Genomic DNA, 16,091 nt, shown 5'->3' with positions numbered 1-16,091 from the left:
AATTTTCCCAAGCTAAAAATGAAAAAGCAATGAATTTACTAGGTAGATATCAAGGTTATGTCAGAACATCAGTTTATTTTAAATCTCTGCTCAACTTGGTAAAAGCAACAGAATGGTACTACAGCTCTTAATTTTCCTAGCATTAGTTAATAAAATGACAATGTGAACATAGCACTCAGAATAATCCTCTGATGGTTTTTTCTCAGTATGGTACAAAACCAATGAGTTTTATGCAGGGGAGAGAATAAAAACTTACTGTATTTTAGATCTGGATGTGTTGAGTATTTTAAACTTCAAACAAGACAGTCTGAGCTAGTTGTTTTGCATGTGCCTAACTAGAGACCAATTTATATTTCTTTAATAGATTGGTTAGATTTATGGAAGATAAGTTCACGCTGGTGATATATCGTCCTACAATTTACTTACCAGCAAGTATGATTGGGAGATGACTGCCATGTTTATATCCTGTTTGAGGATATATACCAGTGATGGCTAACCTTTTTGCCATCGCGTGCCAGGAGAGGGGGGGCGGGGGAGGGTCACATGCGCACATGCCCATGCGCATGTGTGCGCAACCCCCTCCCCCCGCTCCTGGCACATGATGGCCTGGTAGGCCCGTTTTTCTTTCTTACCTGGTTCCAGATCCTCTCTGTTTATCTAGAAACGGCAAAAACAGCCTTTCCCACTCCCTTGGAGGCCCTACAGAGGCTGAAAGGGCCCATTTCCCAACTCCCGGTAGGACAGGAAGTGACATTTTTTGCTGTCCCCAGCCTCCAGAACCTCTCTAGGAGTCTGTAGGAGCCTCTCTAGGAGTCTCTGGAGGCTGGGGAACAGGAAAAAATGTCACTTCTTGTCCCACCGGGAGTGGGGAAATGGGCCCTCTCAGCCTCCATAGGGCCTCCACGGGAGTGGGAAAGGTTGTTTTCGTCGTTCCCAGATACACAGAAAGGATCTGGAGCCAGGTAAGAAAGAAAAACGGGCCTTCCCCACCCCACCCCCAGGCCCTCCAGAGGCAGGAAACAGCCTGTTTCCCTACTTCTGGTGGGCCCAGAAGGCCCGAAAATCAACTGGCCCGCGTGCGCATGCGCCCCAGAGCTGAGCTGGCGTGCCCACTAATATGGCTCCGCGTGCCACAGGTTCGCCATCATGGATATATACTGTTTCCTAGATGAGTAGTGTAGCAAAAGCTGTAGTAGGTAGACTTTTACTTTGATCTGGCTGTTTCCTTTTGGCATTTAAACTTCCATTCACATTTAGGTTAGTAAATTTTTTTTTTTATGTTTTTTTTTTAATTTGATTTATATGCCGCCCTTCTCCGGAGACTCAGGGCGGCTTACAGTGCGTTAAGCAATAGCCTTCATACTTTTGTATATTTATACAAAGTCAGCTTATTGCCCCCACAAACTGGGTCCTCATTTAACCTACCTTAGAAAGGATGGAAGGCTGAGTCAACCTTGAGCCTTGGAGAGATTCGAACCAGCAGTAAATTGCAGGCAGCTGTGTTAATAACAGGGTGCTTTAAACCACTGTAGTACCAAGGCTCTTTTTTATATCAAAGTGATCTCAACATGGTATATTTGCTCTAATAGTAGCACTATGGTATGATGAATAGAACTATGTGTTTATCAGGAACACTAGTTGTATGCTATCAAGCTGCAAATACAATTTTATGAAAGTATAAAAATTACCATATGGGGAAGTAGTTAAAACAGCTTCAGCTCTTCTTTATCAATCATCACTCAGAATGGCTGAGAATCATGAGAATTTTGCTAGGTTGAAAATGGTTCTTCCACATTAAGTTCTACAACTTTGGATATTGAATACAAAAACAATACTGCAATAAGTATCCACATGGCTTTGAGAATGTGTCCAAGTCAGTATTTACTCCTGGTAAAATAGGGTATTCTTGGTGTTTTTGGAAGTGATTTGCCATTGTCGTCTTGCTTTATGTATCTAGCCAGAGAAGCACATACTGGATAGTTTTTCTGCCTCACTTAAAGTCTTCCATCACTACCAGTTTCATTTCATTTTCAGAGTTCTATAGTGTTATTTCAGTTTAATTGCCCATACATCAAACAGGATTAATTTTATCTAGTTTCCAAATTAGGTTGATAAATTTGCTGTATTTTTATTATTCAGCTATTGTAAATTCCTTATGCATGAAGTGACTTCATACATAGGAGTCTCCTTTTCTACAAATAATTGAATCAGCAGCTTTTCCATGTCGTAACTTTTGTTCAAAATGGGGATTATGAAATTGGCACCATGCTGCAAGCTATTCTAGCATCTCACACAGATTATGTGACAAAATTGCATTGTATTGGGATATAATAGCGCTTCCCTAACTGTGCTAAGTTTTGTGTTAACAGAAAAGTGCAAGTATTGACTATCAGGCTGTTCAATATATTTTCATCAGTATTAGGATAATGCATATCAGCTACAATATTAAATGGTTTGTTTATTCAGACTTTCTGGATTTGTTATTATTTTCATACAAACTTCATTAAAACCTATGCTAGATCTGAATTGGTAATGAAATTAAGGTTATATGGGTTTATAACTGAAAGCATCTGAAACATTTTTATATAAGAACGATGGTTTGCACACCATTTAATTGTAGAAATGATATGATTGTCACAGAGAAAATTGTATTGTTTGTATTGAAATAAGATTTCCTGCCCTTATTCCCATTGTGGATGACCTGGCTAGTTGACATGTAAATTTTTGCTCTATCCCAACTCATCCTGATTCTTCCTAAAATTCCTTTCATGAAATGTGACTTCAGAGATTGAAGGTAGATTTATTGATTTTCTAACCATTTTTTTCTACTTCTTTGTCAATTACATAAAGATAACCTCAAGCAAAGATCAACTCCTGGTGACTACATCCATACAGTTTTCTTAGCAATGTTACACAGGAGGTTCACTATGTCTTTTTTTGGATTTTTTTCACTTTCTCAGGCACAGTAACATTAAAGTCGTCATGCCACCCAACCATCCAAATAATACCGTAACTAGTGTAGGACTAAATATGCTTACTTTCAAATACTAGCTACGATTGGCTGGGCATATGGTGCATATTCTTTCCAAAATTGCCTGAATATTTTTGGGTGAATTCCACGGCTATTTATCAGCAAAACAAATGCATTTATTCAGGTTAGCCGCTTCCATGTATATATTAAGTAGTTTTGTTTTGCATTATATTAATTGTAACGTGTACATAGGTATGATAAAATTTCTCTGGTGGAAGAAAGCATTTTATTTTCAACTTACGCGGTGGGTAGAACGTGATAAAAAAAAAAAACCAAGAGTGTAGTGAGGACAGTGGGCATATACCGATTTTCCCAACAATTTGAGGTTGGAAAAAAATGGAATTTAAGAACAAAAATTACCCAAGCTTTGGAAAGCAACAGCAGGTAATGGGCCTCTGAAAGTTTTCTTTGCGCTGCTGGGGGATGCTAAGAAACCCGGGGGCGGCGGAGCGTTTTGCTATGCAGGTGCCAGGCAGCCCGACCGGACTCGACCGCGAGAGAAGAGCCGATCCGCCGCCACTGCCGGCAGGGTGGGAGAGAAGGGAAGGGGAAGAGGCGGAGCCTGAGAGGCGGCGGTGGTGGTGGCGGCAGCAGTAGTGTCAATAATACAATAGGGCTCTTGTACCGCCGCCTGGCCTGCCAAGAGGGAGACTACAAGGACAAGGGCCCGCTTCCCCCACAGCGCCAGAGGAAAGAGGGGGGAAGCAGGCGGCATGTTGCCGGGCCGTAGTCAGGACAGGCAGGCCCCGGGGCAGCGCCGCGACGACTGAAAAGAGGACACCGATGAGCGACGCCAGATAGCAGCAGCCCGAGCGAGACTCCAGGCCTGGCGGAGCGAAAATCCGTGGTCGCCGCCTGCCTCAGAGCCACAAGGTGAGCTGCGGAAGACAGGGGGCCCCCGGCGGCGGCGAGGTTGCGGGTAGGGCCGAGGCTGTCGCGAGTGCGCCGGAAACACCGCCGGGCGCCCGAAGAGATGGAACGAAAGGCAGCTCCCGGCCCTGGCCGGCGCGATTGAAGGGCCGAGTCGGCTCCAGGCCGAGCTCGGGGTGGCGCTTTACCCACATTTGCCGATCCCGCCGCTGCACCGAGTCGCGCCGCGCGCCCCCACCCACCCACCCACGCACGGGCGGCGCTTGGCGCCAAGGCCTGGCCGCTGGAGTCACGCTGGCGGGGCGGGAAGGGGCCGAGCCTCCATGAGGTGAGCGGGGAAGGGGAGGAGCCGCCGTGCTAAGCGCCGCCTCAGGGACCGCTGCCCGTGTTTGGGAGGGGACACGTGGTCGGCCGGGTGGTCGTTGGCTGTTCCCGGCCCGGAGGGTGAGGTGGGGGGCGAGGGATAAGTTTTCTCCTCTCGCTTCATCGCCCCCTCCTCGGCTGGGGGCGGGGGCGGCTTTAGCGCAGCGACTCAGGCCTTCCATTTATGTGGGCATTCAGAATCGATATGCCCACAAGCGATGTAGAACCCCCTTCCCTTTAGTTTCTGATTTGCTTTTATTTTATTTATTTTTTTAATTATTGCCATGTTTTATTTTCTGCCATCGGGTCTACCGTAACGCTGCGTTTGGCCGAGTTACACGTCTGCCGTGGTTTACTAAATTGTTGCCGTTCATCTAGGTTGCCAGATGAACGCGCGCAAGAAATGAGTTCCATCGATTCGTTCCGTTGTGGTTCTGCCGTAGCTCCTATGAATGACTTTGTAGCGCCCACTTCACGGTTGCATGTTGGGGATTTGTAACCGTGATTTTCAGCTTTTCTGAATCCGCTACGGCCCAGAGACAGTTTCCGTCCCGTTAGTAGCTTGAATCCAGAGAGTTGAAATCCGCTGTTATTCTATACAGTTGTTCAGCCGCTTCCAACTTTTTGGTGACTCGATGGATATACCGGTAATTTTATTACCATCAGTAACTCTTAATTTTATCACCATCAGTAACTCTTGCCTTGACGTAAAACAAGCCAGCATGTTTTGAGTTATACTATCCTTTGAGCTTCCCTTGGCCTTTTTTCAATTGAGGAGGAAGATTATGTGCCGTCAAGTTGTTCTCCTGTCCTCCAGTTGTTGTCGAGACTTAACAACCACATAAATAGATTTTATCCATGGTGATCTATCCCTACCCCGGTTCTTCAGCCCTTCCAGCCTTGCACTCATTGCTGCTGTAACTGAATCGCTCCACCTTGCTGCTTGCTCTTCTTGTTTCTTTTCCTTCCATCTTTCCCACTTTAGACCTGCCTCTGAGACACATTTCACATGCGTCTGGCACTTTTGCAATAATTCCTATTTCTGTATTAAATGTCCAGTTGAGTTAAGCTTTATCTTTCATTCCTAGTTTTGCTAGCTAGTGAGAGACTGGATTTATTTCTAGTATTTTTGCTGGGACCTGTTGGCTTGTGCCAAATAGGATCTGATTGCTATGCCTTCTGTGTACAAGCAAAAGAAGACATTATTAGAGAGATAGTCTTATGAGATAAGAATTCTTGAATTGCTACTCCCAACCACGTATATATTCAAAGCCACAGTGTGCTATGATCAGAAAATAAATTACTGTGCTTTGGTAAGTGAATGTATCATATCTAAAATATAATTTAAGCAGATGCAGCTGGGGTTACCATATCTGGGTTGCAAATATTTGGTCAGCTACTAAGTTTTTTTTAGTGTGTATGTAGAAAGTCCATTTGTAAAAGATTATATCAGTTACCGCAGAACTAGAATAACTTTTACTTGGTGTTGTCTACTATCTTAATGTAACTTACTGTATCATACAACAGTTGAAATATTTACCGAGTTGGTTCTGCTTATCCATGAGCCCAGTTCCATTTTTAGAAGTTGCTATCAGTAGATCTCCTTTAGCATAAAGCTCCTAAATGGAATAGAGTAAGATTGGATCTCTTAAATTTGAGTTGCTTTGAAGCAAGATGGGCAGCAAACAAAGCTAATAATAATGTAAGATTGCCACTAAAACCAATCTAATTGGGTCAAGAACTGGAATAGCTAAATTCCTTTTTTAATTTCAGTGAAGAAGGATATTTAGAATAAAAATATTACCTGTCTGATAAAACCATTCTTACTACTTAATTATAATTGTGGAAGGTTTGATTTTTATTTGATCTTTTAAGCCATCAGGAATGGTTTGCTCAGGTTTAATAAAGTATGAGAGTTGTAAATGTATATTGTTGAAGAATGAAGCTTTTATACATTAACTGAGATGCATGCTTAAAGATTAAAATTTACTAATGCTGTGTGAAAAGACAGCATATTAAATATCTAAAAAAATAATGAAAACTCTAATTGGGGATTTGAAGTATTTTGTGACTAGAGATTTCCTAAAATATTACAGAATATTGAAGATATTCCTTTTGATATTAATTTTCAACACTGTAGAACAGTGGTTCTCAACCTTTTTTTCACCAGACCCCCTTTAAATATCTTTTGTCACCACAGACCATGGCCTGGACCCCCAAGACTTAACTCAAGATTTAAATCATAAGATCTCTTCAAGCCTTCGCGGACCTCCTGTGATGACATTGCAGCATCCAGGAGTCTGCGGCCCACAGGTTGAGAATCACTGGTGCAGTTATTTTTTAAAAATAGAATCGGAAGATTTAAAACTCACTGTCATATTGGAACTACCTATCATTCTATACGAATTGTCTATATATATATATAACTTTATATATCTATATAACTTTATTGGAGATATTTATTGGAGATAAGGCAGTTATGTATTATTTATTTATTTATTTATTAAATTTATATAGTTATATATAAATAACTATATTATATTATATATAGTTGAAGAAGATTAGATTCAAGAAAACTGCATTTACTGTATATAAGGTGAAAATATTTTCCTTAGGGAGGAAATTTTGCTCTAAACCTGAGTATAAATTTTGCTTTTGTTCTATAAAAATAAGTTACATTAATTAAAGCAAATTAGTAGACTTAATTGAATAGAATATTCAGGAGTTTTGAATAAATAGTAACTCAGAAAAATGAAGTGATATTGAAAAATATTATTAGACTGTATGTAATTAATAGCTGAGATTGTAGAATGGAAAGTTGAAGGCCTTCCAGAAATCATCTTGTTTCCATGTCCTGATCCTGCCTTCTGCTTTGGGTAGTGGTTTGATAGTCCTCTTTGCCCTCAGCTATCTTCCAGGGCATGGGTGTCAAACTCGATCACATCACATGATGTATCGTGATGTTTGCCTTTGCAGAGCCAGGGTGGGCGTGACGCATCCGGCTCATGGGCTGCCACTTTGACTCCTGTTCCAGGGGCATTGAGCCTCTGCTTCCAGTGTACCTGAAAGACAGAATTTTCATATCCTGTGCTACCTTAGTAACTATTAAAAGTAGAAATAAATTAAAAAATGTAGCAATACATGCAGTTTTGGGCATACTGTGGTATACTCATATGATACTGCTGTTATGTGAGCTGCATTGGCTCCCAGTAGGTTTCTAGAAGCAATTCAAAATGCTGGATATTTCCTGTAAAGCCCTATGTATATTCATGGGAGAGGCACATATACAAACTGCTGTAAGTCCTACACCGTTCACCTGAGTTGGATGTACAAACCCTCAAATTAAAGCTGACAGTCTGCAGTTAACACACATTGTGTTTGTTTCATTCCAACTCCATTGTGGTGGTGTATAGAGCCAAAGATGTTAGAATTGTGTCGATGTCCCAACATTTATGGACCTGACTGTAAATTGGTCCTGGCCATTGAATTTAGAGGAATTGTTTCTAGAGCCATAAGCCTTTTCACAAAAGAAGAAAAACAATCCTTATTTTAAAAAAGGAAAAAATGTAAATATTAATTTAAGCTTTAAATATTAAAATGCAAATAAGTGTTGGGTAAAGGTATTTCAGAGCTGCCTAGATCACAAAATACTGATTAAAAAGAAATATTCAAAAGTTAATGCGGTGTTCTAAGTAGTTCACAAGAAGGTACTGGTCTGCTAAAAATAAAAAAAAAGTTCTCAGTATATTACAAATCATAAGGCAACTCCAAAGGAAAAATGTGATTAAAAAAAATTATGAATGCCCGTGAAGTGAGAATCAAAACAATTCTGTAACTGATACAGAGAAATGACAAATAAGAAGCTGAGACAATGAGACTGAAGTACCACGGAAAAAACATTAATTAAAGCTCAGTATAATTTTTTGGAGATTAATGTTATCTATTTCTGTAAAATATAAATATTCTAAAACAGTGGCTCTGCTTTGTTCATTTGGACCTCACCACTACTTGGAAAGTTCTCGCTATTTATCAGAAACTACTGGGTGTCGTGAAGTTTCATCTCTTCCCTGTCTTGGTCCACGCTTCAGTGGAGTTGCTCCCAAGTTTGCTCCTTATTTAAAAAAAAAAAAAAAAACCCAAAACTCCTCGGCTTTAGCAGAAGAAAGAAGTGGAGTATATCTCTTTCTAATTCACCAGCATAATCTCTGCTTCAGAATACATATAGAACATCTGACATTAGAGCCCGAACTTCCTTGTAGGGGGTGTGAATTGATAGTCTGAATGAGGGACAAGACTGTACCCATAGTCATACTGTAGCACAAATCTTTTTTAAAAAAATAGTAATAATTTTTAAAAAGTTGATATTCTGAGTCAGTAAAAATATACATTTCACGATGCAAAAACCATTTTATTTTATAGACAAAAATTGCTCTATGTTGACTACTTATTCCTTCAGCAAAGTTCTCTAATGGAAATAATGTTTCAGTTTTGTTGATAACAAATCTGCTTAATATTCACAGTAATGTTAACAATTTGAATCTTCATATTTCACAGAGCATCAAATTGATTTCTGTATCTCCTTTTTGAGACAAAATAATAATAATCAAAAATAAATAAAAATAGCTACCATTTGGAAAATTTCAGCCTGTTAAAGCAAGAACAACACTTTGGAGGTTAAAATCATATGATACCCCATCTCATTTGGTCAGTCATCCACTCAGAATTTCCAGTTGCTAGGAAACCAGGCAATCAATTATTTGGGTTCCCCTATAGAAAACCTCTTACATTCCTGGGAAACACTAAAGCTCCAAAAACTAATTTGGGAAATGCTGAACTAAAACATAGTTGAAATGTATGCCCTGAAAGTTGAAGTATTATACCCTGCAGAAAAAAGAAAAAAATCTAGACTAGTTAAGGAGAAAATTCCTACCTTTTATAAGGCAGTATACTTTTATAGCAGGTGGTTTTCCTTTTTAAAAAGAGATTTAGTGGTCTTATTTATGATGACAAGAAACCTTTATGTAAAAAAGTGAAAAGCTTTTGGTGTGTCCTCTTCATTTTCCAAACATTGCTTTTCATTTCCCTTTTTAAAATCTATGAAGATCTTATTAAATATAGAAGTAGAATATAAATGAATTGATTAATTAAGAAATTAGAATAAATATTTGTGGGAGGTATAAATATTTTTAATAAATATATTGTTAGAGCACATAAAAAAGAATTAAAAGGGCAAGCTTGGAGATGGTTATACTTTTCAAAGAGATATGGAATAATGGTTATTGCATTTCTTTGTAAACTTTCAGAGAACAAAATGCCATTAAAGATAAAGGAATGTAGTTAGCTGATTTTTACTTAGTTTTCACAAAGCATCTCTATGGCAGAAAATAGATAAGACAATAAGAGAATAGTGGATGCATTTGAAGTATTTCCAAAATAGGCAGGGTTTTTTTTTACGTTCCTTTAAAAATTCTACTTTAAAGTTCATATTGTAAATAAACAATCTTAATTACATTTTCATAAAGCAAAAACTAGATGATTATTTTAAACATTCTATCTGAACTCTATATTTATCCCATAAATGCAATGCGTGCTCCCCCCTGCGCGTGCACCCCACGCTCTGTTTTGGGCCTGGAAAGCCGCCTGCACCAACCTGGAACACAAAATGGGGGCACGGGTGGTGCATAAGGCCCCCCCGCACCCCATTTTGAGCCTGGAAAGCCGCCTGCACCCCCTGCGCATGTGCCCTGCCCCCATGTGCATGCACGTGTGCATTTCCTGCATGCACCATGCAGACCAGCTGGCTAGCAGAAGGCGCGTGTGCATGCTTGCTGGAGCTGGGCTGGGGCAATGGCTGGCATGCCCGCAGAGGGCTCTGCGTGCCATAAGTTCGCCATCACGGGTATAATGGGTGCAATGCACTTTTTAAGGTGTCTGTTTTCAAAATCTATATCCCAATTTTTCCCTTTTGTTGTAGGTCTAATATGCTCTATATTTTAAAATTATTTTCTCAAGCCTTCATTGTGGGAATTCTCTATTTGCCTGCATAACATGCTCAGAAATGTTTCTGAACTGAATAAAATTTTCTCATAAACTCTTCAAGCAAGCATGTCTGTGATTATATAATACTTTATATAATTATTGGTAGAAAAGGAATTAATGGAAACTGTTACTGACCTTGCAGACTGCAGTAAAAACAGACAAGGATCAGGAATAATCATTTTGCTTCTTTAGCTATTCCCCACAGCTTTCCCACCAGCTAGATACAGCGTACCTATTCATTGAAAGGATGTCTGCTCAAAGGCAGCATAGGAGTAAAAAAAGAACAGTGTTAACTTGCTTTGGTCCGGAAGGATATGAACAGAGAAGTCCTTCTTTCTAGCATGTAACTGAATAGAAGGGGTAATGAAAAGCGAGTTCTTCCAAAGACAAATGTAAATATTGTCAAGTATTTAAACAACAGAGTTGAAACAATGTATGGCTATCTAAATAAAATGTAAATGTACTAATTTGATTTCTGTTAGCTGCAATTGTGTTCTGAATGCAAATGGTGTTGGGGATATTTTACAAATTTAAATTTATTTGGTAAATTCTTGGCGTTGGTCACTTCAGGTCTAAAATATAGCAAGGTGTCAGAGCAAAATGGAAATTAGATTTGCACAAAACAACAGCAATAATAAAATCTGTTGTCTCATCGAAATCACAACTTATTAAGATAGAGTAATATATGTATTATCTCACATTCAATAATTATTTAATGAAACAGCTATGTAATAATTTAATAAAATATTTAAAATATAATACTATGTTTCAATTTTGTTCTTTAAAAGCATAATTGTGGGTGCTATGAAGTTTTTTATGAAAAGCAATTTCTTCTTTAGAAATTGGAAACTTCAATGGGATAGTTAAATTATGCAGTAGTTTAAGCTTTTTTGTGAAATATATTGCTGTACTGTTTTGTGATTCTCATACTGCCTTGTACTTTACCAAACAATGTATTTTAAAAGTAAATGAATTTCTTTCATTTAAATGTTTTTGGCTATTATCTGTTTCTGTTTCTTTTATTTACTTTCTAAATGTGACTTAGAAATAAAATTGGCCCAATTTAATTGTGTAGAAATCTCTGCAATTTATTTCTGCAAAAAGCAACATAGAATTTCAGATCTTAAAATAAACCAATGTTATAACTATAATTTATTACATCCCTATTCGGATAAACCAGTGGTGAAATCCAATTTTTTTTACTACTGGTCCTGTGGGGATGGCTTGGGCATGGCTTGGCTTGGTGAGCATGGCAGGGGAAGGATACTGCAAAATCTCCATTCCCACCACACTCCAGGGGAAGGATACTGCAAAATCCCCATTCCCTCTCCACTCCTGGGGGAAGGATATTGCAAAATCTCCATTCCCACCCCACTCTGGGGCCAGCCAGAGGTAGTATTTGCTGGTTCTCTGAACTACTCAAAATTTCCACTACCGGTTCTCCAGAACCTACTGGATTTCACCTCGGGATAAACTGAAAGTAGAATTTGTAAAAATATGCCACTTTATTTCTTTTAACAAGATGGATTTTGGAATTATATATCTTAAATGTTTTAATTGTCTTGTTATTGTTGATTTTTTGGTATGTATGTCTGTAGTTCTTTTTTTGGACATTTTGTTCTACAAAACATACGACCTCTATTGAGCCTGAAGTTTATGTTAAGAGAGAAATTTGTTAAAGTGAGTTTTGCCCATTTTATGACTTTTCTTGCCACGTTTCTCAAGTGAATCACTGAAGTTGTTAAGTTAGTAATATGGTTGTTAAGTGAATCTGGCTTTCCAATTGTCTTTGCTTGTCAGAAGGTTGTAAAAGGTGATCACGTGACCCCGGGACACTGCAATGGTTATAAATATGCATCAGTTGTCAAGCATCCAAATGTAAATCATGTGACCATGGGGATGCTGCAATGATCATGAGAGTGAAAAATGGTCATGTCACTTTAAACAAAGTCTTATAAGTGAACGACAGCCTGTAGAAGAGAACTTGAAAAATGAAAGAGTTAATTTTTGTTTCATAAATCTATATATCTTATAACTAAGGAAGCTACTGGGCAAAATTATCTGGTGGCCTAGGGTTGGATATTTTCAGTAGTATGCTGATGACACTCAGTTATTTATATCAAATTCTGCCCAAGTGATGCCATCAAGATTCTGTCTCAGTGTCTATTATAGACTGTAGAAATACACTTCCAATTCAATCCTAGCAAGACTGAAGATTATTGATAGTTGGGAACTGGTGCTGGAAATCTTTCAGGTTAGTACTGGATGGGATCATATTTTTTTCATAGCATAACTGGTATGCAATTTGGAAATCCTCTTAAACTCGCAAAGAGATAATAGTAGGATGGCTAGAATGGTTTTTATACAAATTTATTTTGTGTGCCAGTTATGCCCATACCTAGATCAGGAAACACTATTCATAGTTACTCATCGCTTGGTTGCTTCTCTAGATCAGGAAGCACTCTTCATAGTTAATCATCGCTTGATTGCTTCTCATATGGATTGCTGCAGTGTGCTTCACATGGGGCTGCCCTTGAAGATCAGAAGCTATAACTGATCCAGAGCACATTAGTGTGAGTAGTTACGGAACCCCATGAATAACCCCACTAATGCACAAGCCATAGTAGTTACCAGTGATCTTGTGGGTGCAATTCAAAGTGCTGGTGATCACCCTAAAACCATATATGGCACAGGGCCAAGAAATGGCTACCTCAAGTTATCTGCCTACTCAACAAGATTGGACACGCTCCAAGACTCATCTATCAAACATTTTACATCACTCGGATAGCACGCCTTCTCAATTATTTTACTACAGTCTTTGCCCTATGGAACATCATGCCCCCCAAAATATGGATGGCACCAGTAGTGCTAGCCTTTAGAAAGATTTGGACCTGGTTCTTTTTGGCACACGGTCAAGAAGTTGCATCAACTGTTAATTTGTGGTATGTGACTTAGCCCTGTTGTTATATGGGACTTCATTTGATTTTTATGTGTTATGATTTTTTAATCTTTCTTCATGGTTAGGGAAGCAGGCAGCCTCATAATTTGAACATAGAAAAACTTGAGTTCTTGAATTTCTCCTTTCTTTGTGTATTGCAGTATTTTTTTTTCTTTTTTTTTTTTTTGTAATCTTCAAGTTTAATTGCAGATGTAAGCTCTGGTTTACCAGAAATTTAAAAAAGTAGAGAATGATTTGCAGTGGAAAAGGGAAGAAATTAGTGTTCCAAATTTGTTCAGATAGCACCAAATTACATACTGGCATTGGATACAAATCTGCTATTGACTGAAATAATTCAATTGCATGATTAGAAATTTTTGAGTTTTAAAGCAACTTAACAGAACATTCTAAATTGTTGTTCTACAAGAACTCTTTTTGGTAGAAAAGTGATATGGAAAATGATCAAAAAGGAAACTGGGACTTTCTTTATGGCAATCATTGAAACTGTTCACTTCATGTTTTTATTGTGTTCTTTTGGAAGTGAAAGCAGTTGCTGAATTTTGTTGCAAAAATGGCACTTTTTTTCAATCACTGTTAGAACTACTGCTATTTTTATATTTAGTTTGTCTCTGATTCTGAAATACAAGAAGCTCTTTCCCACTGGTATGTATTTTAAGGTGAAATTAAACCTCTTGAAATAAAGTGCCCATCTCACCTGTTTTGGCGACAGCTGTCGGGGGGTTTGGAGGGTCTCCAGGTTCTTGTGGTCTGTCCACACTTCAAAAGGCACCCCCCAAGAAGTTCTGCCATGTTACCAATGCCCAAAGAACCGCAAAGGCCTCCTTCTCCCAGATTGGCCAGTTATGCTCAGTATCCATTAAATTTGGTAACGTATATGCACATGGCTGCAATCTCCCCTCTGCATTCCTTTGTAGGAGGACTGCAGCCACCACCACATCACTCGCGTCAACCTGCACCACGAAAGGCTTAGCCGGATCTGGGTGTTGGAGCACTGGTTCTTTCGCGAACAGTGCTTTTAGGCACTCAAACACTTCCTGGCACTCGAGAGTCCACTGTATCAGATAACCTGGATGGGGTTTCCTAAGGAGGTGTTTTGTCTTTAGGAGGTCAGTGAATGGTAGGGCCACTTGGGCAAACAATGGGATAAACTGGCGGTAGAAGTTGGAGAAACCCAGAAAGCTTTGAAACTGCTTTTGAGTTTTGGGTTCTTGCCAATCTATCACCGCTTTGAAAGTGGGGTCCATCTCCACCCCATCTGGTGAGATAAGGAAGCCTAGATAATACAATTGAGTCCAGTGAAACTCACACTTGGATAGTTTCACATACAAGTGAGCGGCTAACAGTTTCTTTAAGACCTGGTGTACCAGAGGGATGTGCTCCTCCAAGATCTTTATGTAGATAAGTATATCATTGAGATATACTAGTACCTCGTTGTACAGGTGTTCATGCAGAACCTCATTGATAAGCTGCATGAACACCACAGAGCACCTTGTAAGCCAAAGGGCATTACTCTGAACTGTTAGCTACCAAGGGGGCAATTAAAGGTGGTTTTCCATCGTCCCCTGCTTTTATGCGTACCCTGTAATATGCCTCTCTGAGATCCAATTTGATAAACACCTGTCCCTCTGCCAATCAGGTCAACATATCTTTCATTAACGGAAGGGGGTACAGGTGTTCCATGCATACTGCATTAATTCCCTTGAAATCTACACATAATAGCAAGCCTCCATCTTCTCTCTGAATAGGACAAGCGTGGCCAGCTGGGATCTTGTGGGCTGAATAAACCCCCGTTTCAGATTCTTTTCGATGTACGCCCTCCTTCAGCTCTGGTGGGGTCATGGAATACATCTTGGGCTTTGGTAATACAGCCCGGGGAGTATCTCTATCTCTATCAGTGGGGCAGTGGGGAGGCAAGGAGTCACATTCTTTATCACTGAATACCTCCTTCAGATCTGCATATAGCCCGGGATAGCCCAACTCTGTGTTCTCCTGTGATTGGGCTATGGCCTCCAGTGCACCCTGGTCTGCGGTCGGGGCTCAAGGCTGTTCTTCATGCCTTGGTGGAATAGGCCCCAGACCTATCCTAGGGTGTCTACAACAACCCCCCCCCATCACCAAATGGGCAGGCCCCACTGGTCCAGCGAGGCTAGGCCCAAGACTTATTTTTTTTTAAGACAAAAGTTTTTTTTATTTTTTATATTCAAACAACCAAACACTACACAATCAATTATCATACATCATTTTATCCCCACCCAACCCCCCCTCCCCAATTCCCCCCCCGACTTCCCAGAGCAAAAACAGGATATAGCATTTGACTAAAATATGCTAACTATTACAGAATTCAAAACTCTCTCACACTTGTTAACTCCCCTTTTAAAAATTATACTTCAACCTTCCTTTTATAAGTTCTCTTATCACATTTCACATTTGTAAAAAAAAACAAAAAAAACCCATAATCTTATTTTAAACATTTTAAAATCTCTTAGTACATTAGCAGAACATTCTCCAAAATATAAGTTTCAAAACTTTCAAAAAGTTATCCATTAAATTTTAAGTTATCCACCTTTAAACTTCAATACTTTAAAACTACCATAAAATTCAGAAGTTATCCAACTTTAATTAAATCTTTTAACATCATGAGACAATCTCCAAAATATAACCAGTCATTCTTTCTTTCTATATTTTTTCCAGTCTTTCTTCAATCATACTTTCTTCTTCAGCTTTGCTCCTCCCTCTGCTTTTATTTTCAAAAATTTTTGGGTTTGAGATTGTAGTTGATGTGTCTTTGGCATGCGTTCTCTTCTTGGGGTTGTTTCCTTTAATTTGAAG

The 16,091-nt window shown here is 39.2% G+C and overlaps 1 protein-coding gene across 2 annotated transcripts in view; it reads left to right on the top strand.

Annotated features, from left to right (window-relative positions):
* Positions 1–3,464: 3,464 nt before the first annotated feature.
* The window catches only part of JADE3 (jade family PHD finger 3), a 46,408-nt gene continuing 33,781 nt past the window's right edge, over positions 3,465–16,091 (top strand). Inside the window, exon 1 of one of the 2 annotated variants that reach the window (XM_034431398.3) lies at positions 3,465–3,904. The gene's annotated coding sequence lies outside the window, so the exon portion shown is untranslated. Of the gene's footprint in view, positions 3,905–4,210; positions 4,230–16,091 lie in introns of those variants that run through there. The other variant, XM_060686654.2, reaches the window with a different exon arrangement.

The sequence above is a fragment of the Pantherophis guttatus genome, chromosome 5, assembly GCF_059756535.1.
Source record: "Pantherophis guttatus breed Tessera chromosome 5, ASM5975653v1, whole genome shotgun sequence".
NCBI lineage: Eukaryota > Metazoa > Chordata > Lepidosauria > Squamata > Colubridae > Pantherophis > Pantherophis guttatus.
The sequence above is the reverse complement of the archived record's forward strand: the minus strand, read 5'-3'. Positions and strand labels throughout refer to the sequence as shown.